This window comes from Thermobia domestica, chromosome 8 (assembly GCF_964235325.1).
Source record: "Thermobia domestica chromosome 8, izTheDome1.hap1.1, whole genome shotgun sequence".
Taxonomy (NCBI): domain Eukaryota; kingdom Metazoa; phylum Arthropoda; class Insecta; order Zygentoma; family Lepismatidae; genus Thermobia; species Thermobia domestica.
This window is the reverse complement of record NC_137461.1, coordinates 133,672,835-133,700,657: the sequence shown is the minus strand read 5'-3', so window position 1 is coordinate 133,700,657 and position 27,823 is coordinate 133,672,835. Positions and strand designations below refer to the sequence as shown.

Sequence of the window (27,823 nt, the reverse complement as noted above, 5' to 3'; positions counted from 1 at the left end):
TTGGAGTTCCAGTCCGACGTGTCTACTTTCAATTGACGTTGAACACAGCTTATTATTAACAATAATAATTCGATTAAAGAAAACAATTAAAATTCTCGTACTATCATATACACTATCTCTATAGTAAGTTGAATAAATGTTGTCATACTCTGGAGTAATATATAATTATCAATTTTGCGATTTAAAACAACACGCAACATTATCAATAATAATTTCAAGTTCCACAATTACAATACGAAGCTGGCATTCACGTTTTTTCTCTTACAACTAACTATATGTAATGCATAAAAAAGTAACTAAAAAAAGGCTACTACATTCCCATCCTTGACTGAACACACTATGTTAAACAGCCGGACATTCATTCGCCCACACACACACTGGGTCCTTCACACCCACACTTTACAACACATCACTCAAACATACAGCATCTGCACATAAGGTCACGTACAACTTAATATGTTTCGCAGGCCGACAACATTCTGTTCGTTAATACATGTAAGTGTTTGCATCATTCTCACATACTCAATCACCCATGAGACATACCAAATATCAAAAATTATAATCACTAGCACAAACTTACATTTTTTAGAGCCAATACAGGCAAATACAGGAGACACATGTAACTGTCAACGCGAGAAACGGGGAAATTTTCCACTTATAGAACACTGTTCAACACTTCGTGGAAAATGTCATCACTTTATAAGTTAACTTTCACAGCACAAGGCGGTGAGTGAAATTATTCAACTGGACACTTATACTGATAGCACTATAAAACAACTTTGTCAATATAAACTTGCACCGAAAAATTACTAAGGTATATATTTCTTTTTTAAAAAACTATTCAGAGCAAACCCGCTATACACACTCTGTATGCTTACGTGTCTGTCTTGGAATGAAGGAAAATGTACACGGGTTCGCTGGCTGTCCTTCGACTTGAGGGGCGGGGCCACGAGGAGGCTCAGAGCGAGTTCGCTCTCCGAAGCTACCCGAACACGAAGGTCAACTACTCGGGTACGTAGCGGACGGAATAAGTCAATGAACGAGCGTGGCACGCAGTAGATCCGTGAACTCGGCCAACACAGAAGTACCATACGCACAAGCATGTACTCACGCATTTCGTCTCCCATAGTGTCAACAGAGAAATCGCTAACCAGTCAGTCATCAATGACAAAATCAGGGTAGAGGGAGAGAAAAATTGGTGCGGGCGTTGCAACTCACTAATTATCCTAAAATGATAACTCTTGTTCTGATAATAGTGTTCGAATTAACTCCTTCCCACTGCAACACATCTGTTTAAGTGCATAATAAACTATAGTCCTTTACCAGTCATAAAAAAGAAATATTCAGAAAAACAAAGTGATGGATATAATTAGTTTCCTCAACTTCTGTTGTTCTTTGAAAAATAAAAATGAAATCTTTTAGTTTAATGGTCCCGATGATGGAAAAATTGGTGGAATGATAATGTAGGAAGAAATGTGAGTACTCCGAGAAAACCCACGACCACAATTTTGTTCATAAACTTTCTTGGCCAGAGAACGAACTAGGGACCCGACGCACTACAGGTAAGTGCTTTACCACTGAGCCCCCGTGCCCTCTTGTTGCTCTTTATAAAGATTGCATCAAATAATCAGAAGCAGGGGGTAAAAGTGAGGGGGAACACAGGGAGACGCAGTCCCCTCACCAACAAAAAATATGTACGGGTCTCCCTAGTTCCTAAAAAATTACAATGGGCAAAGATATGCAGGGGGACGGCGTGACATCATGTCGCTACCTACCGTCCCCTTACCTTTTCAGAAACACTTTTAACCCTGATCAGAAATGAGGGATTCGAATGATAAATCCTCCACTTTATTCTTTACTGATTTAACTTCCTGCAGAGGGAATGATTGGTAAGCTTAAAAAGATATAACATTTTTTTAAAAAAGAAAATTACTGTCGAGCATTTTTTTTAAAATGGGAAGCGAGCAGCGAATGAATTCATAATTTCATTCTTGGCAGATTTTAACCTTAAGCCGTGGGGATATTCCCAATACCATAAAAATACATACAGGGGTTGGACAAAAAATCTAAAACGTTTGCAAAGGTGTGAAAATCATACCTACTCGCTTTTTCACGAATCTTTGCAGCCCTTGTAAACAATGCAGACGACAGTGTGCAAATGTTGCCAACTAACAGACTAGAAAGTTTATAGAAAACCTCGAACTAACAAGTTAAGAAACAAACCGAAGAGCGGGAGATTGAAAATGAAATGGCATGGACTTCTGATATATTACCAGGATGCATTTTCTTTCTCATGAATCTTTGAAGTAACATATAAATATAGACACAGAACACTAGGAAGCATGGCTACCCGCAATAAGGAAGGGGGAAAGGGGATGTTGCCTCCCTTTGTTTTAAAAGGTTTTTGGAAGTGCATGTAAAGACATACTAATTTGCTTACTTAAATGTTGTAACACTTAATATATTCATTTAAATACTATAATATCTGGTATTATACATTATTTACTGTAGGTAAAAAGCATACGCGCGTAAATAACTGTTGTTTTACTTGATGTATTATGTGTCCTCGTGTATCAAAATATTGTGTATTCGCGACTGAGTTTGTGTGTCGGTCTTTTGTCCTCCCCTGGAATCGGTATTTTACCCCCTTGAAAAAGTCCTGCGGATGTCCATGCCTGGAAGCCGGGCTGAAAAATCTCTTAAATTTTCCCTGTAACTGCAAATCATGGCTAATCGTGGTTGATCATAAATCCTCGTCCTTTGATATCAGGGAGTTCTCATTAATGGTTCAAAATGTTCAATCTATCACTACTAAATTTTATTTAGCCTGCCCATAGCGTCAAGGAATAACATGGAAAATTAGAATCAGAACTATTGGATCTTACTATGTTCTCTAGTCTCTGTTGTCTTACTATGCTTATTAGCCTGACTAGCAGATCTACTAAAACATATGCTCTTTACTCATGTCCATTTCAAGACTCTTTCGGATCACTACGTAACTCTCAAGTAGAGGCAAGAGAACATGTGGATCAAATAATTGTTCATTAAAAAAAAAGCGAAAGAGTTTATTTATTGAATCTATTAAATTTTAGTATCCCTTGAAGATTTTTTCAGATATTTTGTTACTCCTGAGAACGGACAATCATTCTTGCGACTCTTAAATGTTCATTTAACTCTTAACGTACCAAGCCTAACTCGTCAACGTTGTTTACCAAGCTGGGGTCTTCTGGCGACCCCAAGTATTATTTTAATTTCTCAACATAGTATTGCACTGAAATTATTATTTTTTGGATGTCTAAAAGCATACCTAAGTTAAATGTGCATGGTTGACATCAAATATGTTTACTTTAACAATAATCAGTTTTTCGTACAATTTTATACTTTTGTGTTCGTAAATCTGAAATACAAGTTTAACAATGGAGCTTCTACATTTTCAAGTATGTTTTTATTTTTTGTATTTTTTTTAACGAACGCATTGTTGATCTAATTATGTAATAGATAGTATATGCCAAACGGATGCAGGACACACATAAAAATCCAGAATAAATTGATTCTTATAGTTGCAGCAGTATCACCACATATCACTCTCTGGGGTCCCTACAGGGCATGTTAAGGGTTAAACCCGATCGTTCTTTTAATCGATATGCGAATTATAACCAGGGGTAAAAGTGTGGGGGAATGCGGGAGAACGCCATCCCCGACCTCGAAAAAATATGTACGGCGTCCCTCAGTTCCTAAAAAATTAAAATGGGCAAGGATAGGCGGGTGGACGGCGTGACTTCATGCCGCTTGCTACCGTCCCCCTACCTTTTCAGATCCACTTTTACCCCTGATTATAACACAGAATTAACATCAGACGTTACGATACTTCGAATCGGTGAAATAGCTTTTATCTTTCTTTCTTACTTATAATAGGCCTACAACTTTTTATATCCAATTATCCGAAGTATAATGCATTTAATGTATTAATTAGAAATTTAGTACAAGGGCTCAGTTTTTCTTTTGGGTAACATAATGGACATTTGCAGCCCAGTTCTCTGAAACTGACTAAACAGTCTGACTATGATTTAAAAAAAAAAAAAAACGAAAAAATCAGAAGTGAGCAACACTGACAATGAGCCAAATGACCATTATTCTTCCATAAGAAAATAGTCCCCAAGAAATTCCACTTGTTCAACCTAGGTAGCAATTATTGTATTTTTAAATCACACTAAGAACATTTTAGTTTCAATTAAAAGCACATCTCTACATGTGGATTGATATCTTACACAAAAATATTAAATTTAACAAGAAAACAGCTACAACCACTGACAAATACGCAGAGCGCGCGCTATAGTTGATGATGGTCATGCAGGCAGGAAGGTTACCAGTGAAGGCAGTGTTGTCAGATTCAGAATAACAGACTTCCCGCTCAAAGACCTGAAATTTCCCGATCCCTTTCAAAATTTCCCGCCAAGAAAGAATATTAACCTTAGTTAATCATTAGTTAATTAATCATTATGTGAATAATTTCAAATATAAAAACAAATGACAATGAACAATGAATCAGAAGTACATTTTTTTCCTGCGGGAGAAGAAATATCTTTCTATCTGAGGGTTATTTGGTATAGAGAGAAATTTATACGTGCAGGGGCGGATCCAGGATATGATCAAGGGAGGGGCTAAACCATATTTTGCCGTTTTATCCAGTGTAAAGTAGGATTGAAGCCCATTTTATCCAGTGTATACCTGAGCGTCAAGGGGGGGGGCTATAGCCCCTCCCTTGGATCCGCCACTGCACGTGTGTATGTGTATACTAGTTCCAAGCATTATATTCTTCTTTCCTCTTCTTCACCTTAATATTCCGTGAATGACTAGCCACATCAAATATAGTAAGCAAAGGGCCATAAACCCTCTCTCCCTTCTTTCTTCTTGCAGAAAATGGATATTTACACGTTTAATTATCAGTTCCATTTGGTTCCGTTTGTAAATATTTCTTGCTGTTCTGATTCTTTTGACCTTTCGACATATTCCATGTACACAAGCAGTTAGATAGAGACAACATAAAAAGGAGAAATATTGATATAATTTCCCATTTTTAACACGAATTTCCCACATTCTCGCCAATGATAAGAATTTCCCGTTTTGCGGGAAATTTCCCGCCATCTGACAACACTGAGTGAAGGATTACATGCACGTGCAGAAGCAGAAATATTGCGGGAAACAGACGAAGCATTTTCTCCTGCACCAATCACTGAATACTCGTGGGCGGAGTGATACAAATTGAGTTACGCGGTTTGTTTTTGAAGGGTGCAAAGGTACGTGAAAAAGCGAATATATGGTGTGGGGCCGACTTTTGCGTCCAAAACAGCTTGGATCCGACGTGGAATGGACGTATACAGCTCCTGAATCGTGGTGTGTGGAATTTTGTACCATTGTTCCTCCAAAAGATGCTCCAGTTTCTTAAGGGATGCTGGTGGAGGGTAATGAGACCGATCACGACTTTCTAACTCAGACCACAGACTACAATGGCTCAATGATGTTCAGATCCGGTGATTGTGGGACCCAGGGGAGGTGTGATAGCTCCTGGTCATGCTCCTCAAACCATGATTTCACCGTTTTTACAGCGTGAGGGGGTGTCAAATCATCTTGGTAGATGCCATCACCATCAGGGAACAATATTTGGCCCATGGGTAGAACCTGGTTCCCCAAAATGGCCTCATACGCCTTAGCATTCATCATTCCATGCAGGACTATGATGGAACCTGCAGAAAACCACGATATCACTGCCCATACTGTAACAGAACCACCCCCATGCTTTACAGTTGGGAGCAGACAGTCTGTATCATAGGCCTGCGACGGTGTTCTCCATAGCCATACGTAAATACGACACGTTGGAAACAAGGTAAAGGTCGATTCATCGGACCATATTACGTGTTTCAACTGCTCATGAGTCCACGCCTTGTGGTCCTTGCACCACTGGATACGCCTCTTCGCATTTACTGTTGTGACCAGGGGTTTGGCGATAGCGACCCTGCCATTAATTTTCAATTTATGAAGTCGCACTGTTTTCGATTAAACCGGGTTCTGTAGGCTGGAATTGAGTTCAGACGTAATTTTCATTGCAGTGGTCTTCTTTCTAGATGCTAACAATCCGTTTTAATGCCCCCCGGTCCCTATCTGACAGGATTGTCTTTCGACCACTGTTGTGCTTTGCAGACGTCGTTTGCCCATGAATTATGTATGCCCTCGTGACACTGGACACAGTGCCTTTCGATACCCCCACAATGTTTGCCACTGCTGCCACTGAAGCTCCAACCAGACGGGTACCAACTATCATACCTCTTTGGAAGTCTGTTAGGTCGTCCATTTTATCGCACCACTTTCACATCACGACACTAACAGGTGAACTGGTTACTGCTGACGGAAGAGGAAGGTCCACATGAAACATTTGAAAACAAAAAAGATCGGCAACCGCAACAAGTGTTATACAGTAGAGGGCCAAACTTACGTGCCATGTATGAAGTGTTTTTAGATTTTTTGTCTACCCCTGTATATTAAGTTCTGTTATAACCAAATAATTTTTACATCGTTTATATTGGAAAACTCTTTTGCACGTACATGTGTAAACTTGCAACACGAGATAAATTTTACTCCCGTTTACCCCCTTTATACTTGATGAACTGCAACTCCAAACAATAGGGGCACTTCTGCAAGTGGAAGGAAAGCATATACCAAATTTCATCAAAATCGGATAAGTTTTACGAGAATTACCGTGGAACGAACGAACGTACAGAAAGAAACGCAAATACAATCGAGCTGAATATTAGAAGCTCGCTAACGCTCGCTTCAATTATATCATCATACTAAACTGTGATGCTCTCCATTACAGAAGCGAATGATCCTCCCTCTTCCCTCCCAATACTTCCCAAATATATGAAAATACCAACGAAACATCTACCATGTACTATTAAATAGATTTCTTAAAAAATCAACTGAAAATATTTATTTAAAAACGGGCGCATATAAATCTGGAGGCATTATCTAAACAATTATTTCCGCATGCATTAAGAGGAAAAAAAAATCTAGAATATATTAACGCACTATTCAAAGCAAGAAAAATAACGTGAAAGAATTTCATAAAGTGCTCCTATATTCCTTACCTGCACAGAAGTTTTCATTATATTTAAGAGGACGATAAGACCCTGTAGATCTTTACATTTGAGTAGTAATTTTTGTAATTGGTAAGGAATTCGGCAAAATTTTCCTCCGCCTGTTTATCAAAAACATGTCCTTTTGTTAAAATAGGTCTTTTTATTTAATTATATATATATATATATATATATATATATATATATATATATATATATATATATATATATATATATATATATATATATATATATATATATAATTTCCCCTTTTGTAAGTTAGAACGTCAGAATAAAATAATAAAAATCACCCGTCCTGAACTTCATCTGCGTTGAAAATTTAACCGAGATCAGTCGAGTGGTTCAAGAGTTATTAAGTTATATATATATATATATATATATATATATATATATATATATAGGGTTTTCATAAAGTATGGACGAATTTAATTCGCTTATAATTTACATAAAAATGCTCATATTGAAATCAAATAAAGCGCAAACGGTAGCGGAAGGATTAAATTTTACCTGTAATCTGCACCAGCTCAGTTCATTCACCGCCACACCTCCAACTGGGCGCCATTTACGTCCACACTTTCGCGTAGGCGGCGCTGGAATCCACTCACAGCGTTCCGCCGTGTTTGATCCGAAATGCCAGCCACAAACGCCCTGATTTTGTCCTTTAAGTTCTCCAAACCACTTGGCTTCTTTGCATAAACTTCCGTTTTCACATGACCCCAAAGCCAGAAGTCGCAGGGGGTAAGGTCGGGTGATCTTGGCGGCCAAGCGGTCGGGCCACCGCGGCCAATCCATCGGTTAGGGAATTTCTCGTCGAGGAACTGTCTCACCTTGATTGCATAGTGAGGGGGTGCCCCGTCCTGTTGGAACACGATGTCGTTCTGGATTCCACGTGCCTCCAGTTCCGGAATTAGGTATTTCTGCAACATATCCAGGTACGAATCTCCATTCACGGTCTCCTCTTCAAAAAAGAACGGTCCAATCAGATGATCACAGGACACAGCGCACCAAACGTTCACTTTAGGGCTATCTCTCTCATGTCATGTCATGTCTCAAATTCCTTTGGGTTTTCCGTGCCTCAAACGCGACAGTTGTGTCGGTTAACCTTCCCGGAGACATGGAAGGTTGCCTCATCTGAGAACATGATGGCTGAAAGGAGAACGTCGCAATGTTCCAACTGCTTGAGCATGGCGTCACAGAAGTTGAAGCGGATGTCCAAATCTTCATCATGCAGATCCTGGACTATCTTGATTTTGTAACCTTTGGCCTTGATTGTCTTCTTGGCTATCTTAAACACGGTTGTCTGTGGAATTCCGAGTTCCATGGACCGTCTAGGAATCGACTTCTGTGGGCTGTTGATGATGCTTTCCCTTACCCTGCTCACTGTTGCAGGCGATGTTGGCGGCCTCCCACTTCAAAGACGGTCCAGGACGCTTCCTGTCTCCAAGAACTTAGCATGCCACTTTCGGATTGCACTCTCAGTCGGTGCCGGCTTTTTGAACTCTTTGGTGAACTTTCGACACACCAGAATTGGTGATTTTAGCTCTGCGTACCACAGAACACATTGCGCTTTCTCTTTCACCGACGCCATCTTTGATACGGTAAAAAAAATAGTCTTCTCAGAGGAGTTTTTCATTTATTTATTTATTTATTTAAAAGACACACACACCAATACAGCTTACAACTTACTTTTAACAGTCAACATTGAAACAACAATGGATGGAATTTGGTAAGAAACTGACCCTTGCCCTCCCTCTCCCTCTCTCAACCATAGATGTTCATTTTACTTCGACCTCACTCACCCTCGCCCTCGCAGTAGCAGTTGGCCCTCGCCCTCGTTCACCCTCGCCCTTGCGAATGATATTGTCCGTCGCCCTCGCGCGCCCTCACCCTCGCTGTTGAAACTTGTCCTCGCCCTCGCGCACCCTCACCCTCGCCATCGAAGCTTGTCCTCGTCCTCGCGCACCCGCGCCCTCGCTGCCGAAACTTGTCCTCGCCCTCGCGCACCCTCGCCCTCGCCGTCGAAGCTTTTCCTCGCCCTCTCGCACCCTCACCCTCGCCATCGAAGCTTGTCCTCGCTCTCGCGCACCCTCACCCTCGGTGTCGAAGCTTCTCCTCGCCCTCGCACATCCTCGCCCTTTTCGTCGAAGCTTTTCCTCGCCCTCGCCATCGAAGCTTGTCCTCGCCCTCGGGATAGGAGTTGTCCATTATCCTCGCTCGACCTCGCCTTCGTGCTCAAAACTTTTCCTCGCCCTCGCGCACCCTCGCCCTCATATCATTGAGGGCGAGGGTAATTGAGGGTGAGGAGGCCTCGAGAGGGCCTCCTTCGTGAGGATCAGAGCATCAATTATTCAACCTATTTGTTGAATTATTTCCTTATCGTCAGTGGCAGATCCGGGGGGGGGGTGATCGGGGCGATCGCTCCCCCCCAGAAGAGGAAACTTCTTTATTTTATATATACAAATAAAACGCATCCCAGAGTTTGGAGCTCTTAAAAGTAGCTCTAAGTAGCAGTATTACAACCCCCCACCCCCACCAGAAGTCCGTCCTGGATCCGCCCTTGCTTAACATACGTTCTAAAGAAAGGAAACTAAACATATCATCGTATAACTTACTGTGGAACACCTAAAATGGAACAACTGTTACAATAGAGATCTCGGTCGATAGTGACGTTTACATCATTTATCAACAGTATCCAATGCCTTTACTTCAAAATGTTCCTTGAACTACGATGCAAGCATAAGTATTCAGCCACATAAGGGCGGCTCTCATGAGGGTGAGGGTGAAATCAAGGTTTGATGAGTGGCGGCATAGTGACTGCCGCGGAATATCTGTCAGAATTTGACGGTCAACACGTTGGCCATCCCTGATGTATGTAGCGTAACTGAGGAATTTGAACAAATTCAAAGGGAAAGATCTAAAGAGCTTAATTTTGAAACTCCGTCAGCAAACAAATAAAATACTTCAGAACACTATTGTTGAATTATCACTCGGAAATATATACCCACTCTAACCTATAACATGAATGACTTCATTGATTTGAATGTGAATCTAAGTTAATTGGTATTTTAAAATATAAACTGAAATGTGTCAATGTGCTTGTAAGGTTAATTTCGATGCTCAAATATTGTTAATATTCACCACTAATAGAGATACATTTGTCCTACCTTAACAATGTTAACATTTTTAATTATTTTCAATAATTGCCATAAATATGAAACTTTGTCTCAAGAAACTACCCTAGGGGCCAATTTGTGCATTTTATCACTTTGGTTTTGGTTCATTTTTGGCAGCTATCATTGCTGGAAAGTTTATTTTCAGTAATTCCCACAATTATGAAATGATACTTTCAAACGTTGTCTCAAGGATTCCTTACACTACAAATACGTAAAGGCAAATAAAAAATGAAATCTTTAGTTTAAGATCCCACTATTATGCAAGCTAAATGCTAAAGGAGACAGAAGTGAATGATGAAAGAAATAGTTGAATGAAAATGTGGTAGGAAACTGGAGAATCCCCAGAAAGCCCACGAACACGATTTCCTCCACCACGAACTTACTTGGACGGGAATCGAACATGCGACCCTTCGAACAAAGGTAATTTCTCTATCGCTGAGCCACCGTTCCTCCCTAAATGGCACGCTCAGAGCTTTGCACCTCCAGGGGCCTTGGAAAGATTATCGAGCCTAAAATGATTTAGCACTGACTTTTATAAATCCACCAATTTAACAATTAATAATGTCGTGCAAACTTTAATACGTGCAAACTTTAAGATTGTAGTAATGAAAGAAAAGATGAAATATTTAGTTTAGCGCCCCAGAGTTATGTAACTGCTAAAGGAGATGGATGAAATTGCAAGTGAATGATGATGAAAGAAATGGTGGAACGGGAAAGTAAGAGAACAAACCTTTATTTTCTTTAGCACAAATAATTAAATGTGTAGATTAATTGATTTCCAGAAATTTTATTATAATTAGCAATTAAAAACTGAAAGGGCGATCACAAACTTTTCTTGCCCAGGACCTCGCAACAATTTGTTACACGCTGCCATACATCATTAAAACAGGAGTAGAGTGACTGAATTATTTTGCTCTGTGGTTGAAAAGTAATAACGCAAAACAGACAATTATTGACTTGAAGAGATAGGATAGTTTAAAAATTCTGACTGGGGAATAAAATCTTCATTTTTACGTCCTACGATTATCGCAGTCTTGTAGCCAACCTGGAACGAAAGAGATTCAGCCCACTGAAGATTCTTTGCGAATATCATTTCAATGTGAATTTCGACCAAAGATCTAAGCTTACCTTCATGGTTACATTACGTCAAACAACTAACATATAAGGTGGAAATTATTCAACTTTTTTCATAAGATGTAATCCAGCTGACTAATTAAAATTTTATAAGCTTTATATGTTATATGTTGATTGATTAAATGTTGCACCTGATAATATTTAAATATGTAGTCGTTACTGCTTGTTACATAGTATTAGCGTGTGTAATAGTTGTATGGGGGAGAGGAGTATTTAAACGCTAATATTCTAAAGTGAAATATTTACATAAAAATTAGGATAATTAAACACTTTCAATAACTCCCTCTTAGACTTCGACTCTGGTTATAGGTCGATTATCGGTGATTACTGAAAGTTAATGATATTGAAATATACAAAGGAAGTTAGTATAGTGTCTAGCAAGCATGTCTGTTTTGCAGCAAGTCTCAGGTTCGATTCCCTTGAGTGAAGTTTGAACGCATTATGGTGGTTCGGATCCTACCATAAACTATAGATTCACGTACCATTTAGCATCGGCATCGGTGATGAATTATAAAGGGACATTAACTCTAATACGTCAGAATACAGACAGATCGACTGATTCCCAGATATTCATAAGTAAAACTTATATTTTCCAAAACAGCAAATTACGTTAGTAGAGTGCTATTTTTTTCTAAATATAGATCATGAACGGTTTGAAATTATGTTTATTCTGTTGTGTGAGAACGTTTCTCTATAGTTAGAATTGAGGACATCTTCGAAAGTTCCCCTTCGGGAGGATGAACACTAAGAATCATGAAATTATAGGTGTAAATCTGAATGCAGTTTTACCCACTTATCTCAATAGCAATCTATGTAAATGTAAGGTCACTTGACAGGTCCAAATGTAAGGTCACTTGACCAAAGGCTTAGATAATGTCCCCACAACCTCCACGATGCGGGGCCACCAACTCCAGGGATGTAAAATATATAGAAAATGTTTAGAAAGTAGAGGCGAATAACTAGGGGCTGCAGCGGGCAGGGGCTGTGTTGCAATAATAGACTATCAAAAACTTCCTACTCAAGTCCTAAAATTTCACACGGCGTACACCATAGTCTTAAAATTTTCACAGAGTATACGCTAGTCTTAAAAATTTCACAGGTTATATATGCTAGTTTTGAATATAGTACTACACGCCTTGAAGCAGAAAATATGCGCAAATGACTAAGATTGAGCAATACACCTTCGTATACTCTCGACTACACCCCTGAATATATGCTTTTATTTTCTTAGTTTGCTTACATACGTGTGACGAAAATCTGGGAGGAACGCGACCACCCAAGCCCCTCGTTACGACGCCCATGATTAGATGAACCATAGCCGAATACTTCAGGTAGTTTTGTTTCTTTATTTCTGTTTTCCTATGCTTTGCTGACTAAATATCAGTTGTCAGGGAGCTTTAAAACTTGCGATATAGAACCAAATCATTCTATTTTAATATCCTATTTAGCGAAAAAAAAAAAAAAATAATAATAATAATAATAAAAACGTCGATAATGAAGGGTAACAGATCACAGAAAGAAGCCTACTGGACGCCCAAAATAGTCTCCCTTTTCAAGACTGTGCGCTGCATATTCTTACACTATATTAAAAACGCTTTCAAAGATACCAATCTTTAACAAAAATAAATAATAAATAAAAAAATAAAAAAAATAAATCTTTAGTTTAACATCCAACGGTTATGCCATCGATGGCTAAAGGAGACTGATGGAATTGCAAGTGAATTATGATGAAAGAATAGGTGGAATGAGAAAACTGGAGGAAACGGGAAAATCCCAAGAAAACCCAAGTATACGCTATCGTCCTCCACGAACTCACTTGGCCTGGGATCGAACGAGTGACCCCTGAAACCAGAGATTGGCTGTAGCACTGAGCCAACGTACTCACGTCCAATAATACCAATCGTGTTAATCGTTTAATTGCAATAAATATTTTCGTTTTTAGTTTTCTATGGCCATCTATGAACCAAAGTCATTCCATCAAGTCTTTTTCCATCTGATCTACTGTATTCTGATGGTTCTCTCATTGATTGTGTTTGTTCAGATATCAGCGCTCTTGTCATTTACTGCTGAATAACGTGAGTGACTGTCTGTCTGTCTACCAACACTCTTTAAACATGACAGTGTAGTGGACACTTCTTATCTAAAACGTCTCCAGCACAGGGAGGGCAACAATGAGGCACACTTACTTCTTAATGTAGCGCTATTTCTACCTGGAAACTTTCATGGGAAAAATCAAATATTATTCTTATTTGCATTATTATTTTTAATAATTATGTATGTACACACGAGAAATTGTCTACTGCAATTAATTGAAAGAAAAAATACGATTAATGTATAACCTTGCTATGACACTAAGTTTTCATCTAGGGGACATGGCAGATAATATTTTAAATTTTGCCTCTCTCCAAAAGAGGTCAAACAGCAATTTCCAAAACAGTTGCTTTTAAGGAAACTTGTCCTCCTCCCTCGCGTGCCCTCGTTCTCCTGAAGGAAGTTGTCTCTAGCCATCGTGCACCCTCGCTCCCGCAGTAACACTTGGCCCTCACCCTCGTTCACCCTCGCCCTCTTCGTCGAAGCTTTTCCTCGCCCTCGCGCACCCTCACCTCCGCCATCGAAGCTTATCCTCGCCCTCGCGCATCCTCACCCTCTCTGCCGAAACTTGTCCTCGCCCTCGCGCACCCTCGCCCTCTTCGTCGAAGCTTTTCCTCGCCCTCGCGCACCCTCACCCTCGCCATCGAAGCTTGTCCTCGCCCTCGCGCACCCTCGCCCTCGCTGCCGAAACTTGTCCTCGCCCTCGCGCACCCTCACCCTCTTCGTCGAAGCTTTTCCTCGCCCTCGCGCACCCTCACCCTCGCCATCGAAGCTTGTCCTCGCCCTCGCGCACCCTCGCCCTCGCGGCCAAAACTTGTCCTCGCTCTCGCGCTCCCTCGCCCTCGCGTCACTGTAGGCGAGGGAACTTGAGGGTGAGGATCCCCTCGAGAGGGCCACCCTCGCGAGGGTGAACATCTCTGCTCTCAACGTGTTCAGAATTGCCGCTTATCTAACAGTGTTGCCAACTAAAAATTTAATCCTTCCGCTACCGTTTGCACTTTATTTGATTTCATTATGAGCATTTTTATGAAAATTATATGCAATTTAAATCCGTCCAGACTTTATGAAAACCCTGTATATATATATATATATATATATATATATATATATATATATATATATATATATATATATATATATATATATATATATATATATATATATATATATGAAAAATAGAAATGAAAGACTTTGTGATTTCACCACTCTTGAACCATCTGACCATCTCGATTAAATTTTCAACATAGATGAGGTTTGGACCTGAGGTGGTTTTTATCATATTACTTTGACGGTGCAGCCTAGGGTTGGGGAAGGGGGAGGATAATTAAAAATGATCGAAAATGACCGATGTTAGTGTCGCATCTATAGTTTTCGGGATCGCTGAGAAGAACACTTTCGATGCTGTTTAAATCCAAATTCAGTCCCTCAACTCAGGGGAGGGGCGAAGATACATAAAAATGATCAAAACTGACTAATATTACCGTTGAATTCATAGTCTTCGGGGTTGCTGAGTTGAACGGTGACACTTCCGATTCTGTTTACATCCGAATTCAGCCGAGAAACGTGGAAAAGGGAAGGGGAAAGATCCATAAAAATGGTTAGAGATTATCAATATTAGTGTCGAATTCGTAGTTTTCAGATTCACTCAAATGAACAGAAACCTTCCGATCCCGTTTAAACCCCAATTCACTCCTCAACTCTGGGGAGGGGAAGGAAGAATATATATATATATATATATATATATATATATATATATATATATATATATATATATATATATATATATAGTGTTCGAAGTGGAAAAAAGCAGCTGTTTAAATGTTGAAATACAGTGAGGGTATGTTGCCTAAAAGATTGCATTTCTATTTACATAATGACTGAAAACCATTGGAAAACTTCTATGTAGTAACGGGCAGTGGCGGTTTCTCTTAATGTTTGCATGTTTGTACAAACCTCCTTCCAATATTTTCAATTTTTATTTATGCTAAATCACTTTTCGTTTTTTGTCAACATCATCTTTTCATAAACAAGTGCGTTTGAAACGGGTCTGGCTAGTTGCTTTTTGCTTGTAGTGCAGGAGCCATACTACTGACGACTGTTGCACGGAAGTGTATAGAGAATTTCTCTTCAAAACTTGCTTCCTATCTATCTAAGAATAGTTTTTAGCTTGGGTACGCATTTCTGGTATGGGGAGGTTTCTCCCAATATGGCCGACGAGCCAAAGTACAACGTTGATGGAAAATAGCGCAAATATCTCCGAAACTATTCCTTTTAGCACAAACTTTCAAAGGACCAAAATTGATCAGCACATTATTTTAAATTAGATTCGCCATTTTTTTTACATGAATTACATAAAGTCTTATATTGGCAATGAATATATATTTTTTGAAACAATTAATTAAACTTGGTAAGAAAACTTTAAGTATGTGAGATTAATTATTTGATTTGTTTTATGTTTTAGGATTTCAGAAAACTGTATCTGTAAAAACACAAATAAAGATTATAAAAAAAAATACAACATACTCCACCACCAAAGCGACAGTAGAAAATCAGTAGTTTTGAAATATGTGTTACATGTAAGACCCTATTTCATGTCTGTAATGCACAGACAATTCATGGAACATGCAAATCTAAACCTTTAATAACATATTTGAACCACAATGGTTTATGCAGTAGCTATGACACTGTTCAAAGAATATATCACTCTTTTGTAGCAAGAATGTGGAACTAGCGATAGATCTCTGTGTCACATTGTCAACACACTTAGCCAGAAGGATTTCGTTTTGAGCAGCAGTGGATAACTTTGACCATCAAGAGGATACAAAATCAGGCATTGGTAGTTCGCATGACACAGTTCTAGTACTATTTCAGAATGCTCAACATCATAATACAGTAATTCAGAGCTTAGATTTGGATAGTTTTACATTTGGTAAACACAACAAAAACTGAATGATGTTTTAAGCTGTTAAAAGCTCGTGCTCTTTAACAACCCTAAAGTAAGAGAGAACATTGATTATAATTTATGTCCAGTAACTGCTCCAGGGACGAAAACATCAGTTTCCACATCAAAAATAGATTTTACATGATGAATGGCACCATTTTTATCAAAAGTTGCTGAGATAATTGCTCTGCCTTCGTGGAGCGCTTTTAGCTCACTTATTACTAAAAAGGAGTTTCTAAAAACTATTCAGCACCTGTTACCATTCTCCCTTTTCCAGCCACCAATCAAGCATTTATATAAACAACCATGGTAAATTTTCAGGACCTTTTGATACAGGTAAATCAAGAGTGTGGAATTCTGTGGAATGACGAAGGAGTATATCATTTAGCCAAGGAACTACAGTTGTAGTTCCCTAATAAGTTTGAAAATATCTTTTTGGACTGGCTTAATTTCATACAACTAAAATCTTGGGCTTTAATAAAATAATAACCTATCTTGGACTATATCTCAAATATAGTGAAATATTTGAAGCATTAGTGGAGACTGAAGTATCTGGTCCTAAAGTGATGGAAAGTGCAATACAAGGTAATCATTACTATAGAGGATTTCGTGGTGTGAACATAATAGTAGAAGCTGCACAATGAATCCAGTTTCAACAGTTTTTCATGACATCTGAGAAGAGGCCACCAGAGTAAAGAAAAGCCAAAATTAATTGATGTGAAAGTGGAAACATCTAATGCTGAGAACAAAATTGACATTTCAAGATATCGTGGCTACTCAATTAACTTTTAACATTTGAGCTAACACCAGTGTCATTCTTTATGGCCTAAAATGGCAATCTGATAAAATCAAACTAATCAGAATTAGTAAAAGAGCTTGAAATAAAAAATAAAAACCACATTCCAATGTCATCCAAACACATCCTGCATAGTATTTGATTTTATGGTTCATGCTCGCTGCATAGCTGGTACTGCTGTAAATTCAATGAAAAGCTTTGGCAATTTCGCTGAGTGGTTCAAGAGTTATTAAGTTTTATTTACTTTTATATATTCCCTCCCCAGTAAGTTTCACTGTAAAAGTGATATAATAAAAAAAAAAAAAAAAAAAAAAAAACACCCTAGGTCCTTACCTTGTCTATGCTGAAAACTTAATTTATATCGGTCGGGAGGTTTAAGAGTGATGAACTCACAAGACACTTTCGTTTTCATTATATATATATATATATATATATATATATATATATATATATATATATATATATATATATATATATATAATCTCCTCCTCCCCCCTCCACTACATTGCACCGTCAAAAGGAAATGGCGAAAACATCCCAGGCCCAAATCTTATCTACGTTGAAAGTGTGATCGAGATCGGTCAGCTGGTTCAAGAGTTACATAGTTTTATTCATTTTTATATATTTTCCCTCCTCCCCTAAGTTCTACCATCAAAGAGAAATAGCAACTTCCCAGGTTCGAATCTCATGTATGTTGAAAATTTGATTAAGATCGGTCGAGTAGTTTAAGTGTTATTAACTCACGGACATAGTCACTTTACATATATATATACACACAGAGGCGGATCCAAGGGGGGCTATAGTCCTCCCTTTACGCTTAAGTATACACTGGATAAAATGGGCTTTAGCCCTGCTTTACACTGGATAAAACTGCAAACTATTTTTTAGCCCTCCCTTAATCATATCCTGGATCTGCCACTATATATATATATATATATATATATATATATTGATTTTTGTATATCTCCCCTCCTCTACTTTGCTCCGTCAAAGTAAAATGATAAAAGACATACCAGGCATGAACCTCATCTATGTTGAAAATTTTATCGAGATTGGTCGTTTAGTTCAAGAGTTATTAAGTTTAACTTTTATATATATATATATATATTTCCGCCTCCTCCCCTTCCCGTAAGTTACTCCATCAAAGTGAATACATAGAAACACTTCCAAGCCAGAACCTCATCTATGTTGAAAATTTGATCGAGATCGGTCGGGCGGTTTAAGAGATTAGGAATCACAAACATGGTCACTTTCAATTTTATATAGAGAAGTATTCTAAAATCTAATCTAGATAAGATATTAGCAGTGCATGAAAGTATATATCGCAAAAAAGGTACTCTAAAATGAATTTGATAATATGGCTTGGTGTATGTAATGTATAGGAATATAAGCTAATATCGGAATCGCGTGACTGATCAACTAGCTCATACTGACACAGATGATATATATACTTGAGCTTTGTATTGGATGCTCTTGGGATTTTTGCACGAAATCTTAACAAGAAAAATTAGTTTCCATTAAAAGAAAAGAAAAGAAAAAATCTCTGCATGAAGATATGTAGCACATTCGGTAAATCTGAACTACCAATTGATAAAACAGTTCATTTCGGATTCTGTATCAATTTATTGTATCGGTTTCTCAAACTTTGTGCAGTCTCGGAACAATGTTCTCAAAAGTCTAACATCGTGGTGCAACAAGAACATTTTTTATTTTTTTTTTGTTTTTATTTTTTATTTTATTTTATTTTATTTTTATTTTTTATTTTATTTTTTAATTTAATTTAATTTTATTTTATTTTTTGTAGCTCCCAATGTTTTGCATGAAGCTTTATGCACAGATATCGATTGGCTGATTGGAATTAACGTTCCTTCTCAGCATTGTAGCTATAGGAGACGAGACCTATTACTGAAGATGACTTAAAGGAGGCTAATCACCAACAGGTGGCAGCACATTTCTCCTACCTCTCCAATGTATTTTGTACGGAGTGACAATATTGCTGGATAATTCACTTAAATCTTTCAGTTTAACGTCCCACGATTATGCCCTTTTGGTTAAGCGAGACGAATGATTGAGGCAAGTGAATGATGATGGAAGAATCAGATTGGTACGGAATGAGATTGTGGGAGGAAATGGGAGTATACTGAAAAAACACGGACACGATGTTGTCTACCATAAACTTACTTGGCCAGGGATCAAATCTGGGATCCCACGCGCTCTACCGCTGAGCCATCGTGCCCCCGAGTCATATATTAGGCGTAGCAAACAAATCACACACGTTCAAAAAATGTATTTGTGTTCAAAAATGCTTCGTTTTGTTATTTATTTCTTTGAATTTGAGCAACTCAATGGAGATTTTAGTGGTCATATTTTAAAACAATGCTCTACAGCGTGAGTCATAACTTCATACAAATGGTAAAAACAGTGACAAATGTTTATTTTCTTTTTACAAATGGGTTATATTATGCTACAGCTAAAGAATATATTCCACGTGTCTCCCTTCCATGTCCAAACAAATGATAGGCGCTCCAACCAATTTTGGTGAACACGTGATGTTTTTTTTTTCCTGTCATAGATTATATATATTGATTGCAAGCTTGTGTGATTCTATTTTTAAGATGGTCACCAATACGGATTTTCTTCTGGTACACAATCGACTTGAGATGTCCCAAAGGTAAAAATCCATGAGTGATATCTGGTAAAATGGGTAGTTGTTCTATCGGACTACATCAACCGCTCCTATGCCCAGGAAATTGCTGGTTCAACCATAGTCACACTTCAATGCCGTAATGCGCTGGGTCCCGTCTTGCTGGAAGAATCTAGGGAATCCCCACTTTCGTCCAAGATTGATACGAAGACGTCATTTTTCAACATGTCAAGATAATCTGTCGCATCACGGTTTCCTTCAATGGAAAAAGGACCAATCAATAATCTTGTTAACTCAAATCCCGCACCACAACATGAGTTTCCCCGCCTCTTGCATTTTACAGTTCGACATCCGATATAGATTGCTATCCGTTACCAACACTTTATTTGTTCACTCACCAGTGACAAAAATTTGCATCATCTCATAAAAGAATGGAATTAACAAAGCATGGAACATTTTCGTATGTGTTCAGTGCCCATTTACAGAACTCTGCTGTACGTTCAGGATCGTCCTCTGTAAAATATTGTAATAAACTGTAGCGTGTATGTATGCCACATGTTAGTGTGCAAAATGTGCATGACACTGATTGCCTGATTCCAATTTCCACAGAGAGGCGTCGAGTCTCCTTTGTCGGACTCTGGTCATCGCTACCAGCACCACTGTTGGTGTAACTTCATCTGTTGCTGTTTGGACTCCCAGGTCTGCGTTCGTCGACGACGGAACCTGTCTTTCTGAATTTCTTGATAAGTTTGGCCACGGTGTCATGGGTTATCTGCGTTGTATGGTTTCATTGAATGTACGTGCTACATGACGGGTGGCACCACTTCCAGCCAACAGAATGATGTCAATCCACTCTTTCTTCGTTAGTGATATCTTTTTTTCATTGGTGGGGCGCGGTGGGTCAGTGGTAGAGCGTTCACCTCTGGTGCTTGGAGTCGCCGTCGATCCCCGCCAAGTGAACTTTGTGGTGGATAAGCACCGTGTGCGTGAATTCCTCGGGGTTCTCTCGTTTCCTCCCACTTTCTTCATTCTACCATTTCATTCATTACTCATCATCACCGTCTCCTTTAGCCCAACCGGCATAACCGTGGGACGTAAAACTCAAAGATTTCATTTCATTTTTTCGTTTTCGTTGGTTCACCTGTCTGATAAGGAAAAAAATATTAGTCATCGATTTCACCATTTAGGGTGTATATGGAGACTTATGACTCATCCTGTATAATCTATATGAAGTTATATCAAGAACAACTTAAGATTCACTTATTAATACTCTATGATTACGGAAGAAATAACATTGTGAGCATTGAAACTCTTTGTATCACTATGGAATATAATGATACGAAATGAACATAAACAACATCAAACATGACTATCTCCGAATGGAGATATATAATTTTTATATACAACACATGAAAAAAAAATATATATATTATACCGGTCAAAATATATCTAGTCAAGTTTCGAACTCAAATCTGAGGTGCAGCAAAAATGAATCTGATTGATTTAAATACAAACAGATGCGAGATAAAAATACCAGATGGGATCAGGATAAAAGAGCTACGAAAACAAACCAACTTTTATTTCTCACTGTTCACGAACTATTAGGTATTAATAAGATTAATTTCAATTTTGTTCATATCATGAAAACCAAATGAGACAGAGAAAAAATATAAACGAAACAGCCTAATTTTAAGTCAATATATCAAGAAATATAGGCCTACATTAGTATTCACATATATAAATACAGAGATTGGCATACAGCATTTACGTAACGAAACACCATCTTCCTACTAAGCTTGGTTTCGTTCGTCATATCAAGTTAATTGATTACTTACGTATTTGATTATGTAACATCCATAATTTGCTGGAAGATTCCTGAGTTGCGTAACAAGTACACATCAACACGCTCACATTTTAGTCAGAACAAAATTTCATTCTAGGCTTCATACATTTTTTTGAAAATACAAAAAATCACCTTTCAAACCAATTAATCGTCACTACTAAAACAAATGTCCTATTCTAAACTGAGAGTATTTTCCACAAAACATTTCAGTAAATAAAAGTAAAGAACAAAATCATTATTGATAAAATTGATGTATTGTGTATTATGCAGTAATGTAGTTATGATTACACATTTAGCGAGTACCTGAAAGAAACTACAGTAACTTCATGATTAGTGTAGTGTTAAAAACGGAACTAGAAAATGTTAACACACCTTTGTTGAAATTTTGTATTTTGTACAACAAACGTGGTTACAATAAATTACCACATGTGTTATTTTAACAATACCGTACAATAAACTCAAGTGCAGTTAACAAGTAAGGAGCATTAAAAAAATGAGGGCAGGAAGAAAAATGAATGCAGGCCACTGGCACAACGTCCAGGACAATCAATCAATCGGAAAACTTCGTGCTTCAAGGTACAAATCACAACTGCAATACAATTCACCTATCCATCACAAAAAAATGTTCAAGACACGAAACTTACGATCTCTCACCGACAACAATTCTTCAATTCACCGATAGACACGTTGGATTCAATAAAGAAAATATTATTACGCTGACTGTAACGGCCTTTGAAATGAAATCAGTCATTTTGCAATCTAGTGCTCTTAAGAAGCAGTGTGACAAACAGTCGAAATCTTATGGAATTATTATAGAACTACAATTAACGTGGTTTGATTAATGAACTTCTGCATTATATCTACACAGTAAAAAATGGGGTGTTGAAATAACACAAAATGACTAACACTTTAGCGTGTTACTTGTGAGTCAATTCAACACCACGCACATCACCTTCAGAGCATATCAGAAATACCTCGCTACTGGCTGTGAGTATTTGCATTGTTTTTTGTTGTTTGGTATGAGCAAGCTTTGCGAAATATATTTCGCATTATGGTAAGTAGCTCATAACATTCTATATTTTCTGTAATCGGTCACAATAATATTGTTGTAAACCTGTGAATCATTTGACAACAGTTATACAGATAGCAGTGCTTACATCTTACATCTTTATCTGTTATTCTTGTGTCTTAGCATGTATGAACAGAAGATGGCAGAACTGTTGCCTGTGTAACTGTTGTCGGACGATTCACAGGTTTACAACAATATTATTGTGACCGATTACAGGAAACATAGAACATTATTCGTTACTTGGCAAAAATGTCAAATATATTTCGCAAAGCTTTGCTCGTATTAAACGATAAATACCAATGCAAATTCTCTCAAATAGAAACGAGTTATTTCTGATATGCTCAGAAGCCGATGTGGGTGGTGCTGACGGCTTTCCTTGGACTCGGAAACTCTATCCAACAGATCAATACCGTTTTCCAGCTTGCTATCGATCGATTCAGCACCTGGTGTAATCACTGGAGACTTACTATTAACGCAACAAAAACACAGGCCATGGTCCTCTTACCTCCACGACGCACTTCCAGAGTTCGCAGAAACCCACGTCGCTTATCTCTCCGTGTTGATCAAGTGCCCCCTCAGGCCAAAAATACAGTAACGTATCTGGGAATTACCTTTGACCGCCATCTTACTTGGTCGCAACATCTGAAAACAGTCACTACTAAAGCTTATAATCGCATCAATCTTTTGAAACGTCCTACGGGTACTACATGGGGTCTCAAGCCACACACAATCCTCAACACCTACAAAGTTTTCCTCCGACCTGTTCTGACATATTGTTTCACTGCCTGGATAGACGCCCGACCTCAGTACTATCATAAACTTTTCATCTTAGAACGCCACGCTTTCCGTGCAGCTTATCGCATTAAGCTCCCTAGCCCTACGCAAGAACTTACCGCCATATTACTTTTCCAACTCTGAAATTTCACCTTGAAAAACTGCGGCTAACATACATCTCCAAACGCTTTCAAACTCGACACCCATTACTCCAAGATACAATGCATTACTTAGCAGTCCATCCCACGCCTTACACCTACTATTATCCACCACTGTCTCTACTGTTTACATTATATCACTTCACACTACAACCACCAGACCCGACTTTGCGATTCATATCAGAATATGTTGTTCACGATCATCTTCCTCTCATCCATCCATCATTTCCCGCACAGTGATTACCTTTGTTTATTAACGTGGGCTCCCCTTGTTCTCATCAGTGCCTAGAGCAGCCCCTAGGCTGAAGAATAAGCTTATTTGTCTCACTAACATCACCTAACGTGTTGTATTGTGTATCGCACTTCACCTCATATTTCATGCTTATCGAAATATTTTGAAATTTGTATATTATTATTTCTATTCTTATATTTCACGCACATTTTTCAATGCACGTTTTCATGTATTTGTAATCATTATGTTTTCTTGTATATTTAACTTTGTCTTTTCACCTCACCAAATGTTAAGGATCAAAGTTCCTTAAGTCACCACGTTTATTTCTTTTGTTTTTGACAGTTTGAAGTTAATAAACATTTAATGAAACACTTAGCCCAACAACAGTAACCTTAGCCTATCCTGTCATTGCACCTCATTCCTAATAGAGGGCATAACCCTCTTAAAGGTGACTAGCCCTTTTGGTAGGGCGAATTTGTTATCATGATATAAAAAATGGGTCTTACGAAGCACAGTAGATTACGTATCACGAAATGCTGATTACAAACCAATTAAGTTCGACTCAATGGCATGTTGTGCCACAAACACACGTTGATAGACAAACAATATGTGGACAACTTTCCTTCGATAATAAACAATATCGCATTTTGAAGACCAACGACATTACGATGTCCAGAATAAAGTTATCACACATAGAAGCATTATTGTTTAAAACAACTGTAGAGGAAATGGCAAATTATATAAATCTTGCTTATATATGCTAAAAGTGAACAATTTCATTATATGATAGCCTACATCTAAATGCTTAACATGAATGATTTTTTTTTTTTTTTTTTTTATACAGATTTAGAGTAAGATGGGTCAGCAGAGCGCTCACTTTACTAAGAACGATAGTAGGATCAGATCCAAATTCTGTTAGCTGCACTCAACAATACCTCGAGTTTTATCACGCAACTTCTGCTTCCTCTCATTTTACCGCATTCTACTAATTATTTAATCAACATGTGTGTACTATTTATATATAATACACACATGTTGATTAAATAATTCTGAAAGTATTTCAGAATAAAATCCTGAGATGGACGGGACGGGAATGGTGAATGGCAGAAACTTCATAACAAGGAACTGCATAATTTATATCATTTACCAAATATAGTCACGGTCATCAAGTCTAGGAAGCTCAAGTGGGTAGGTCATGTAGCCAGAATGGAAGAAATTAAGAACACTTTCAAAACTGTAACTTGTCATCCACTCGGAAAAAGACACTTAGGAAGGCCTAGGCGCAGATGGAATGGCAATATTAAGATGGATTTCGCAGAAATAGTAATACAAAATAGAAACCGGGTCCAACTGGCTAAAGACAGAAAGAATGGAGAACTTTTGTGAATGCGGCGCTGAACCTCCAGGTTTCATAGGGCATAGAATTAATTAATTAGTTACTTAGTGTGAAGAAGTGTTATATTTTTCAACTCTCATTAGTCTACGGTAGTGTTATTCTAAGATTGTTACATTTTTTAAACCCCGCGACACTCATTTCCTATGAGTTTTAGCCAAAGGATCACAAAAACTAAGCACTCATAGAGGTCCATTTCTTTCCATTAAATGCGCTCAGTTTAAGGGTATACCAATGAAGTGAGAAAAGAGTTCAATTTCGTTTTATTTTACCAATTATATATGCTAACGTGGGCTTTGAATCAAAACTGAGAGCAAATTTACACAGAAAAGCAAAATATATTACGAATGTCAGAATCAACAATTTCTGTGTGTTGCATTTCATGTTATGTATGTGTTTTCTCGGAGCTTTCTGTTTCCCTTAATTTTTTATTTTATCAGTTCTAGCATATTAACGGTCTTTAACATCAGGGACAAGATAGGACCAAAGTAAATTAATATGATAAATTATTTTTTAAAAATAAAGGCTTTACTTTAAGAATATTAACTCTATTATTACTTATTATTTATTTATATTTACGACCAATCAGCATACATTTATCACGTTGTTGTTAAACTGATTGGTTGAGAGTTTAACATCCATTTCAGAAGCGATGCCTGAGAGAACAGTGAGGCCCACAGCTTAACGTGGAATCTGAACAACGTAAATTGTAACGCCCACATTACAATCGTTACTTCATCTATGTTGACTCTGGAATTATTATTTAAATAATTAATATATTTCAGATATTAACGTCTGAGACAAATAACGTTACGTTATGGAAACTGTTACGAAATAATTTATTTTTAATAAAGAAGTGCATACTCTCGTCAGAAAAATATTAATTATTTATAAAATCGTTAACGTTGATGTAATTCGTTTAGTTAAATGATCAAATATATTGTTAAAATCTGAAAATTTGGCGTAATATAGAATGCTTTGAGTTGTAACAAAATATCCCAAACAGAATGTTGATGATATTTCATGTTCATGTTTACCCATGACAGCCAGAATGTTGAAGATCGAATAATAATAATAAACAAATTTGGATTTTATAGAGGGAAAAACTTTAAAAAAAAAATACAATTTAACAGAATGTATCACAAAATAAGGCAAAACTAATTAATATAGTTTGTGAGATTAAGTACATTGACACTTTCAGTTAAATATTCATTAAAATTTCTAACGTTCTAATTTTTAAAATAATGATGCTATCTACATAAAGGACCTGTCAAACCTCATTTCATCCCTAAAGTTTTTTTCATGTTTACATAAACCACTGGTTTTTCTCGTATTATAACATATGCGTATAGTCCAGTTCAAAATCACTGATTGTTTACATTTTTAATCGTCATCATCATCATCATAGGTATTCTGCCCTTACTGGCAGGTCACCTGCAGCAGCTGAGAAGCTTCCATGCTCCACGGTCCTCCGCTAACCTCTTCGTCTTCACGTATGATCTTTCTGTTTTTATATCATCCATTAATTGTAGTCTCCTTTGCCTTCTGCCTCTCTTTACCGCCACCATACCCTCTATGACGTCCCTCATGATACAATTTCTTCTTAGGCAATGTCCCAACCAGTTTCTCTTCCTCTTCTTAACAATATCTAAAAGTGTTCTTTTCTCCCCCACCATTTCAACATCCACTCATTCGTTTTCCGCTCGACCCAACTAATTCTTTCCATCCTTCTCCACACCTACATTTCGAAGGCTTCCAGTCGTTTTGCATCACTTTTACGCAGTGGCGTATTTACGATTTTGTTTCGGGAGGAGCTTTGCTAACTTTCGGGGGGGGGGGGATTTGACTGGAAATGTGAAAATTCTGCAAGATATTTCATTTACTTTACTATACTAAGTAAGATTTCGGGAGGGGCTTAAGCCCGGAAGCCCCCCTAAATACGCCACTGCTTTTACGAAATGACCACGTTTCCGCCCCATACAGTACAACGCTCATTTTTAATCGAATGAATACATAATCACGATATTCGAAGAATAATGCATATAAAATTCAGAAAGTCTGAAATAATCACTGCTAACAAACCCCGCACGTCCTGCGCAAGCGCAGAACTTTATTGTTGTATGAATGATTGAATATGATACACAATTAAAAAATATTTATGGCTAGCAAAGTAGTTTTAATAACACGTTAATAATATCTTTAATTAAGAATTTCTCGATAATTACTCGAATTTAAGACGTCCTCGAATCTACGATACACCCCGATTTCACTGGATTAAATTAAGGAAAAATAGTAATAGCCTATGTTCCGTTTCCGTTTTTACTATTACTAAAGCGCTCTTTGATATTGGTCGTTTTCGGTGATTTTTACACAGCACTCTCCCCTCCCCATGTTGCGGGGCACGGCATGATAAAAATGTCATGT

General features: G+C 37.8%; 1 protein-coding gene across 4 annotated transcripts in view; it reads right to left on the bottom strand.

Annotated features, from left to right (window-relative positions):
• The window catches only part of mtgo (miles to go), an 813,614-nt gene that overhangs the window by 200,498 nt on the left and 585,293 nt on the right, over window positions 1–27,823 (bottom strand). Inside the window, exon 1 of one of the 4 annotated variants that reach the window (XM_081769004.1) lies at window positions 581–901. The exons of the other annotated variants lie outside the window; for them this stretch is intronic. The gene's annotated coding sequence lies outside the window, so the exon portion shown is untranslated. Of the gene's footprint in view, window positions 1–580; window positions 902–27,823 lie in introns of those variants that run through there. 4 annotated transcript variants of the gene reach the window in all.